This window comes from Bombina bombina, chromosome 7 (assembly GCF_027579735.1).
Source record: "Bombina bombina isolate aBomBom1 chromosome 7, aBomBom1.pri, whole genome shotgun sequence".
Lineage (NCBI taxonomy): Eukaryota > Metazoa > Chordata > Amphibia > Anura > Bombinatoridae > Bombina > Bombina bombina.
In genome coordinates this window covers 52,751,527-52,761,951 of record NC_069505.1, presented here as the reverse complement: position 1 = coordinate 52,761,951, position 10,425 = coordinate 52,751,527, and positions in this window count along the sequence as shown.

Genomic DNA, 10,425 nt, shown 5'->3' with positions numbered 1-10,425 from the left:
CTGGTTATATAAATAGGTAGGTGCTTTCTTACTGGTTATATAAATAAGTAGGTGCTTTCTTACTGGTTATATAAATAGGTTATATAAATAGGTAGGAGCATTCTTACTGGTTATATAAATAGGTAGGTGCTTTCTTACTGGTTATAGTAATAGGTATGTTCTTTCTTAGTGGTTATATAAATAAGTAGGTGCTTCCTTACTGGTTATACAAATAGGTAGGTGCTTTCTTACTGGTTATATAAATAGATAGGTGCTTTCTTACTGGTTATAGTTAGGCTTACCAGAAGTCCCACTTTTACTGGGATTGTCCCGGTTTGGAGGCGCTGTCCCAGTGTCCCACCCAGTTGTTCATTCTGTCCCAGAAGGGTTGCCACCTCCAGGTTTCAAATCATGTGTCCGGGTTTCAGACCACCTGAAACCCAGACACATTATTCAAAATGACTGGTACTTTGCTGGTACTTTGTTACATACAGCCCTGCTTAGCTAAACGTTCGTGTCCTTCAAAGTTTACATTTAGTAATACAGGCTGAGTGAGCAGCATAGGGTTTTTTTTAATTTTGTAGTACTACTTGGTTTATTTTTCTAAGAATTTAACACCCCCCCCCCCCCCGACCCCTGGTGACATTGCCGGTAATACACCTTTCTTTAGGGGAATCATATGGGTATGACTAGGAAGTACAGACAGGAAGGATTTTTGGCCTGGATCTTGCTTTACTTCATGCAGGATAGCATTTTGGCTATAATCTTCCTGCATTATGGTATAGAGTAGCCTCTTAAACAGCTTTAGCAGGTATGTGTTTCTTTTTTACTTTCATTCAATGTTGTATTTATGCCTTATCAGTATTTGGCTCTGTTCCTTAATTTGACACATAAAACACATATTACACTGCAGATATTAAATTGTGAAATTGATAATTATGAAGGTGATAATTATGCTTGATGTTTGGCATTATTTAGAATCTGAGATTTAGATTAATGATTTATTTGCCATGACAACGTAATGGTGCCTTTTTCACTAGGGGGTGGTGTTATGGTCTATTTAAACTGTGTGATTCACTTGTTTGACTGAGGAAGGGTAGAATATCCACAAAACATTACACACATAAAAGCTACTACTTTAAAAGGACCAGTATTTGCCACGCCCCCTTGACCACGCTCCTGACCACACCCCCACTGGCACCGCACCAGGTGGTCCCAGTTTCACCTCTAAAAATTATGGTAAGCCTAGTTATAGTAATAGGTACTTAGGTAATAGGTACTTAGGTAGGTGCTTTCTTACTGGTTATATAAATAGGAAGGTGCTTCCTTACTGTTATATAAATAGGTGGGTCCTTTCTTACTGGTTATAGTAATAGGTAGGTGCTTTCTTACTGGTTATAGTAAATAGGTACAGTAGGTGCATTCTTACTGGTTATATAAATAGGTAGGTGCTTTCTTACTGGTTATAGTAATAGGTAGGTGCTTCCTGAGAATTGTAATTATTATTTTCACTTGGAAGATGAAGGTGATGTGTTGGATGACAATTTATTTATTAGCAATATGGACCCAACTCCCTCAAATCAGATACCCACCCACAGGTCTTTATGTAATCACAGTAAAAAAAGGCGCGAATCCATTACAAAACTAAATAAATAAATAACAAATACACCTGGTTATACCAGGAGGTAACAGATGGGTAGGAGGCAGCAACACCGCCCCCTGGTGTCAAGTGGTGGGAACGTCAATGACCAACATCACACGATAAATAAATAAGAGAGGAGCGCAGAAGACAGTGACACCCGACCCCGAGGAACATTGCGCATACACCGAGGAACGATGCGCACAGCAATAAGCACTTCTGCTGGGTATTTTTATTTTGGAGCTCAGGGCGAGGTGTGAGATTCATGTCCTGTTTTACATGTTCATAAAGTGTAACCAACCACACCCACAGGTTTCACACTAACACCCACTAAGTCACGGATTCTAATTAGCACAAAACACCTGAGTGAGTGCAGTAGCTGACTGGGGTGTACGGCTGTACCCGGTAGTAAGGGACCCGGGCAGGAGGGGACTGGTGAAAATAACACTTTTATTATGTTGACATTTAAAAACAAGATGGCAGTGTCAGGAGTAAATTACTTATTAAAGACACAATATAATAAGTGACTGACAATGAACTTTGCTCTTAAAGAAAAATGCTGTATGTCTATAAATCACAATAGTACTGGATGTATGAGGTTCATGGGATGAACAGTTTCTGAATATTTAGTGGAATATTAGCTAAAGACAGTGGACACTCGCGTATTTCATCATCAAGCATTTTAAGCTTCCACTTCCTATCCATATATCAAGAGCAGGAGCAGCAATGCACAACTGGGAGCTAGCTGCAGAAAAAAGCACTGACTTCAGCTCAGTGGTTAAGCTGCCGCCCTCCGAGCTCTGCGAGTTGCACTGACTAATGCCCGCACTGCGAACACACCGCTACCACACTCGCCGACTACACATGCAGTCACAAGCCGATTGAGGAGACTACACGTGCAGTCACAAGCCGATTGAGGAGACTACACGTGCAGTCACAAGCCGATTGAGGAGACTACACGTGCAGTAACAAGCCGATTGAGGAGACTACACGTGCAGTAACAAGCCGATTGAGGAGACTACACGTGCAGTCACAAGCCGATTGAGGAGACTACACGTGCAGTCACAAGCCGATTGAGGAGACTACACGTGCAGTAACAAGCCGATTGAGGAGACTACACGTGCAGTCACAAGCCGATTGAGGAGACTACACGTGCAGTCACAAGCCGATTGAGGAGACTACACGTGCAGTAACAAGCCGATTGAGGAGACTACACGTGCAGTAACAAGCCGATTGAGGAGACTACACGTGCAGTCAGGAGCCAATGTGCCACCAATTGGAATAGTTTCAGTCCCCACTGAGCTGCACCAAATAGGTTTAGATGATCTGTGACCCACTAGGTATTAATCACGTGTCAACCATTTGATATGCGTAGCAGGCAGGCGGAAAGTCGGAAACCTAAAAAAATCTAAAAATAATTTTAAATTTAAAAAAATGTGTGCTGAAGCAGGGACACACCCACACACTGCTGCCGACACACTAATGTGTCACAACACACCTACACACTGCTGCCGACACACTAATGTGTCGCGACACACCCACACACTGCTGCGGACACACTAATTTGTCACCACACACCTACACACTGCTGCCGACACACTAATGTGTCGCGACACACTAATGTGTCGCGACACACCTACACACTGCCACCGACACACTAATGTGTTACGACACACCCACACACTGCCGCCGACACACTAATGTGTCACGATACACCTACACACTGCCGCTGACACACTAATGTGTCGCGACACACCCACACACTGCTGCGGATACACTAATTTGTCACCACACACCTACACACTGCTGCCGACACACTAATGTGTCGCGACACACCTACACACTGCCACCGACACACTAATGTGTCGCGACACACCTACACACTGCCACCGACACACTAATGTGTTACAACACACCCACACACTGCCGCCGACACACTAATGTGTCACGATACACCTACACACTGCCGCTGACACACTAATGTAAAAATACAGAAGTTTTGAAAGATGGAGAGAGCTGCGTAAAGAGGGTGTTTTATTCATCTTCCACGCTCGCTAAAAGACTGCATTTGGTGGGTTTTTTTTTTTTTTAATAGCATTACTCTACCATTTATTAATTTTTAACCACATTATCCAGGTGGTCATGGGATTACAAATATAATATCGGTCCGTATTGTAAAAGGGAATGCAACATTTCTCAGCTAGGTGATCACTGTGGTAATGCTCGTTACCGCGATGATCATTTAGCTATTATACTTAAAGGCACAGTCAAGTCCAAAATAAACTTTCATGATTAAAATAGGGCATGCAATTTTTAGCAACTTTCCAATTTACTTTTATCACCAATTTTGCTTTGTTCTCTTGGTATTCTTAGTTAAAAGCTAAACCTAGGTAGGCTCATATGCTAATTTCTTAAACCTTGAAGGCTGCCTCTAATCTGAATGCATTTTGACTGTTTTTCACCACTAGAGGGTGTTAGTTCATGTGTGTCATATAGATTGAGCTCACGCACATTGAGCTCACGCAACGTGAAGTTACCTAGGACTAAGCACTGATTGGCTAAAATGCAAGTCTGTCAAAAGAACTGACAATAGGGGGCAGTCTGCAGAGGCTTAGATACAAGGTAATCACATAGGTAAAAAGTATATTAATATAACTGTGTTGGTTATGCTAAACTGGGGAATGGGCAATAAAGGGATTATCTATCTATTTAAACAACAACAATTCTAGTGTTGACTGTCCCTTTAAACCGATATTTATTTTTATAAAATGTATTTTGGGGGTCTACAGGCAATATTGATATTTATGTGCCTTTAGAGACCCCAAAATCCTTTTTTTTTTAACTTTTTTTAACTAATTATGTTTTTAGTTTTTTTTCTACACCCCAAATACTTATACCATTGGAAAGGGTAGAAGATAAATAAATTAAAGTTGCGCAATGATGTCACCATGAGGGGAGGGAAGCCCCGGAGATGCCTATGAGTATCGAGGTCAGATCGCTGGGGTAGGGAGTGGATGGGGGTCATCAGACCTCCATCAAGGTGGGGGAGTACTAGCGACGGCTCTGAGCCGTCGTTAGCACCTGAGTGGGAAAATTTGCGACAGCTCAAAGCGGTCATTAGCACTCAAACGGTAAATGGAGATAAATGTTTTTATCATCAGTTTTCAAAATTTACCACCTCAATGGAAACTAGGCTTTACTTGTAAAGGAATAGGTTATATGTTCTTAAAGGGACAGGAAACCCCAAAATGTTATATCATGATTTGCAATTTTAAACAACTTGTCAATTTACTTCTATTATCAAATTTGCTTCATTTTCTTGTTATCATTTGCTAAAGGAACAGCATTGCACTACAGGCAGCTAGCTGAACACATTTAGTCAGCCAATCACAAGAGATAAATGTGTGCAGGCACCCATTAGCAGCAGTTCCAACTGGTGTATGATATATGCATATTCTTTTCATCAAGGGATACCAAGAGAACAAAGCACATTTGAAAACAGCAGTGAATTTAAAAGTGTTTTCAAATTACACGCTCTATCTGAATCATGCAAGTTTAATTTTGACTTTCCTAGCCTTTTAAGGAATACAAGGATGTGTATGTGTGAGAGAGCAAGAGTGTGAGTTTGTTCCTGTGTGCGTGAGAGAGAGCAAGAGTGTGAGTTTGTTCCTGTGAGTGTGTGTGAGAGAGAGCAGGAGTGTGAGTTTGTTTCTGTGAGTGTGTGTGAGAGAACAAGAGTGTGAGTTTGTTTCTGTGAGTGTGTGTGAGAGAACAAGAGTGTGAGTTTGTTCCTGTGTGTGTGTGTGTGAGAGAGAGAGAGCAGGAGTGTGAGTTTGTTTCTGTGTGTGTGTGTGTGTGAGAGAGAGAGCAAGAGTGTGAGTTTGTTTCTGTGAGTGTGTGTGAGAGAACAAGGGTGTGAGTTTGTTCCTGTGAGTGTGTGTGAGAGAGAGAGCAGGAGTGTGAGTTTGTTTCTGTGAGTGTGTGTGAGAGAGAGCAGGAGTGTGAGTTTGTTTCTGTGAGTGTGTGTGAGAGAACAAGAGTGTGAGTTTGTTTCTGTGAGTGTGTGTGAGAGAACAAGAGTGTGAGTATGTTCCTGTGAGTGTGTGTGAGAGAGAGCAGGAGTGTGAGTTTGTTTCTGTGAGTGTGTGAGAGAGAGCAAGAGTGTGAGTTTGTTCCTGTGTGTGTGTGTGAGAGAGAGAGAACAAGAGTGTGAGTTTGTTCCTGTGAGTGTGTGTGAGAGAGAGCAGGAGTGTGAGTTTGTTTCTGTGAGTGTGTGTGAGAGAGAGCAGGAGTGTGAGTTTGTTTCTGTGAGTGTGTGTGAGAGAACAAGAGTGTGAGTTTGTGTGAGAGAACAAGAGTGTGAGTTTGTTCCTGTGAGTGTGTGTGAGAGAGAGCAGGAGTGTGAGTTTGTTTCTGTTAGCGTGTGTGAGAGAACAAGAGTGTGAGTTTGTTCCTGTGAGTGTGTGTGAGAGAGAGCAGGAGTGTGAGTTTGTTTCTGTGAGTGTGTGTGAGAGAACAAGAGTGTGAGTTTGCTCCTGTGTGAGTGTGTGTGAGAGAACAAGAGTGTGAGTTTGTTTCTGTGAGTGTGTGTGAGAGAACAAGAGTGTGAGTTTGTTCCTGTGAGTGTGTGTGAGAGAGAGCAGGAGTGTGAGTTTGTTTCTGTGAGTGTGTGTGAGAGAGAGCAAGAGTGTGAGTTTGTTTCTGTGAGTGTGTTTGAGAGAACAAGAGTGTGAGTTTGTTCCTGTGAGTGTGTGTGAGAGAGAGCAGGAGTGTGAGTTTGTTTCTGTGAGTGTGTGTGAGAGAACAAGAGTGTGAGTTTGTTCCTGTGAGTGTGTGTGAGAGAGAGCAAGAGTGTGAGCTTGTTCCTGTGAGTGTGTGTGTGTGTGAGAGAGAGCAAGAGTGTGAGTTTGTTCCTGTGAGTGTGTGTGAGAGAGAGCAGGAGTGTGAGTTTGTTTCTGTGAGTGTGTGTGAGAGAGAGCAGGAGTGTGAGTTTGTTTCTGTGAGTGTGTGTGAGAGAACAAGAGTGTGAGTTTGTTCCTGTGAGTGTGTGTGAGAGAGAGAGCAGGAGTGTGAGTTTGTTTCTGTGAGTGTGTGTGAGAGAACAAGAGTGTGAGTTTGTTCCTGTGAGTGTGTGTGAGAGAGAGCAGGAGTGTGAGTTTGTTTCTGTTAGCGTGTGTGAGAGAACAAGAGTGTGAGTTTGTTCCTGTGAGTGTGTGTGTGAGAACAAGAGTGTGAGTTTGCTCCTGTGTGAGTGTGTGTGAGAGAACAAGAGTGTGAGTTTGTTTCTGTGAGTGTGTGTGAGAGAACAAGAGTGTGAGTTTGTTCCTGTGAGTGTGTGTGTGAGAGAGCAGGAGTGTGTTTGTTTCTGTGAGTGTGTGTGAGAGAGAGCAGGAGTGTGAGTTTGTTTCTGTGAGTGTGTGTGAGAGAGAGCAAGAGTGTGAGTTTGTTTCTGTGAGTGTGTTTGAGAGAACAAGAGTGTGAGTTTGTTCCTGTGAGTGTGTGTGAGAGAGAGCAGGAGTGTGGGTTTGTTTCTGTGAGTGTGTGTGAGAGAACAAGAGTGTGAGTTTGTTCCTGTGAGTGTGTGTGAGAGAGAGCAAGAGTGTGAGCTTGTTCCTGTGAGTGTGTGTGTGTGTGAGAGAGAGAGAGAGAGCAAGAGTGTGAGTTTGTTCCTGTGAGTGTGTGTGAGAGAGAGCAGGAGTGTGAGTTTGTTTTCTGTGAGTGTGTGTGAGAGAGAGCAGGAGTGTGAGTTTGTTTCTGTGAGTGTGTGTGAGAGAACAAGAGTGTGAGTTTGTTCCTGTGAGTGTGTGTGAGAGAGAGAGCAGGAGTGTGAGTTTGTTTCTGTGAGTGTGTGTGAACAAGAGTGTGAGTTTGTTCCTGTGAGTGTGTGTGAGAGAGAGCAGGAGTGTGAGTTTGTTTCTGTGAGTGTGTGTGAGAGAGAGCAGGAGTGTGAGTTTGTTTCTGTGAGTGTGTGAGAGAGAGAGAGAGCAAGAGTGTGAGTTTGTTCCAGTGAGTGTGTGTGAGAGAGAGAGAGAGCAAGAGTGTGAGTTTGTTCCTGTGAGTGTGTGTGAGAGAGAGCAGGAGTGTGAGTTTGTTTCTGTGAGTGTGTGTGAGAGAACAAGAGTGTGAGTTTGTTCCTGTGAGTGTGTGTGAGAGAGAGCAGGAGTGTGAGTTTGTTTCTGTGAGTGTATGTGAGAGAACAAGAGTGTGAGTTTGCTCCTGTGAGTGTGTGAGAGAGAACAAGAGTGAGTTTGTTCCTGTGAGTGTGTGTGTGTGACAATACACAAACAAGATAGTCGCACCACCAAATTGCCAAAAAATATTCAAAGATTTATTGAGCTAGACTCCACAGTTCAACTGTGGAGTATGGCTCAATAAATCTTTGAATATTTTTTGGCAATTTGGTGGTGCGACTATCTTGTGTATTGTTACTATTGTTTGGGGGTATTGTGCAGTGCCCCTTAGTTTGCACACTGTGTAAATCCCAGGAGCTGGATCTTTGGAACTTTTTACAGTGTGTGTGTGTGAGAGAGAACAGGAGTGTGAGGTTGTTCCTGTGTGTGTGAGAGAGAACAAGAGTGTGAGTTTGTTCCTGTGAGTGTGTGTGGGAGAGAGAGCAAGAGTGTGAGTTTGTTCCTGTGTGTGAGTGTGTGTGTGTGAGAGAGAGCAGGATTGTGAGTTTGTTCCTGTGTGTGAGAAAGAGCAAGATTGTGAGTTTGTTCCTGTGTTTGTGTGAGAGAGAGCAGGAGTGTGAGTTTGTTCCTGTGTGTGCGTGTATGAGAGCAAGAGTGTGAGTTTGTTCCTGTGTGTGTGTGAGAGAGAGAGCAGGAGTGTGAGTTTGTTCCTGTGAGTGTTTGTGTGAGAGATCAAGAGTGTGAGTTTGTTCCTGTGAGTGTGTGTGTGTGAGAGAGAGCAGGAGTGTGAGTTCATTCCTGTGTGTGCGTCTGTGAGAGAGAGCAAGAGTGTGAGTTTGTTCCTGTGTGTGTGAGAGAGAGAGCAGGGGTGTGAGTTTGTTCCTGTGAGTGTGTGTGTGAGAGAGAGAGCAGGAGTGTGAGTTTGTTCCTGTGTGTGTGTGTTTGTGAGAGAGAGCATTAGTGTGAGTTTGTTCCTGTGTGTGTGTGTGAGGGAGAGAGCAAGAGTGTGGGTTTGTTCCTGTGTGTGTGTGTGAGAGAGAGAGCAAGAGTGTGAGTTTGTTCCTGTGTGTGTGAGAGAGAGCAAGAGTGTGAGTTTGTTCCTGTGTGTGCGTGTGTGAGAGAGAGCAAGAGTGTGAGTTTGTTCCTGTGTGTGCGTGTGTGAGAGAGAGCAAGAGTGTGAGTTTGTTCCTGTGTGTGTGTGTGAGTGAGAGAGAGAGCAAGAGTGTGTGTTAGTTCCTGTGTGTGTGTGTGAGAGAGAGAGCAAGAGTGTGCATTTGTTCCTGTGTGTGTTTGTGTGTGTGTGTGTGAGAGAGAGCCAGAGTGTGAGTTTGTAACTGTGTGCGTGTGTGAGAGAGAGCAAGAGTGTGAGTTTGTTCCTGTGTGTGCGTGTGTGAGAGAGAGCAAGAGTGTGAGTTTGTTCTTGTGTGTGTGTAAGAGAGAGAGCAAGAGTGTGCGTTTGTTCCTGTGTGTGTGTGAGAGAGAGAGCAAGAGTGTGAGTTTGTTCCTGTGTGTGTGTGTGTGTGTGTGTGTGTGTGTGTGAGAGAGAGCAAGAGTGTGAGTTTGTAACTGTGTGCGTGTGTGAGAGAGAGCAAGAGTGTGAATTTGTTCCTGTGTGCGTTTGTTCCTTTGTGTGTGTGAGAGAGAGAGAGCAAGAGTGTGAGTTTGTTCCCGTGTGTGCGTGTGTGAGAGAGAGCAAGAGTGTGAGTTTGTTCTTGTGTGTGTGTAAGAGAGAGAGCAAGAGTGTGTGTTTGTTCCTGTGTGAGTGTGAGAGAGAGAGCAAGAGTGTGCGTTTGTTCCTGTGTGTGTGTGAGAGAGAGAGCAAGAGTGTGAGTTTGTTCCTGTGTGTGTGTGTGTGAGAGAGAGCAAGAGTGTGAGTTTGTAACTGTGTGCGTGTGTGAGAGAGAGCAAGAGTGTGAGTTTGTTCCTGTGTGCGTTTGTTCCTTTGTGTGTGTGAGAGAGAGAGCAAGAGTGTGAGTTTGTTCCTGTGTGTGTGTGAGAGAGAGAGCAAGAGTGTGAGTTTGTTCCTGTGTGTGTGAGAGAGAGAGAGAGCAAGAGTGTGAGTTTGTTCCTGTGTGTGTGTGTGAGAGAGGGCAAGAGTGTGAGTTTGTTCCTGTGTGAGTTTGTTCCTGTGTATGTGTGAGAGAGAGCAAGAGTGTGAGTTTGTTCCTGTGTGTGTGTGTGAGAGAGAGCAAGAGTGTTAGTTTGTTCCTGTGTGTGTGTGAGAGAGAGAGCAAGAGTGTGAGTTTGTTCCCGTGTGTGTGTGTGAGAGAGAGAGCAAGAGTGTGAGTTTGTTCCTTCGTGAGTTTGTTCCTGTGTGTGTGAGAGAGAGAGCAAGAGTGTGAGTTTGTAACTGTGTGCGTGTGTGAGAGAGAGCAAGAGTGTGATTTTGATCCTGTGTGTGCGTGTGAGAGAGAGAGAGCAAGAGTGTGAGTTTGTTCCTGTGTGTGCGCGTGTGTGAGAGAGAGCAAGAGTGGGAGTTTGTTCCTGTGTGTGTGAGAGAGAGAGCAAGAGTGTGTGTTTGTTCCAGTGTATGTGTGAGATAGAGAGCAAGAGTGGGAGTTTGTTCCTGTGTGTGTGTGAGAGAGAGAGCAAGAGTGTGCATTTGTTCCTGTGTGTGTGTGTGAGAGAGAGAGAGCAAGAGTGTGAGTTTGTAACTGTGTGCGTGTGTGAGAGAGA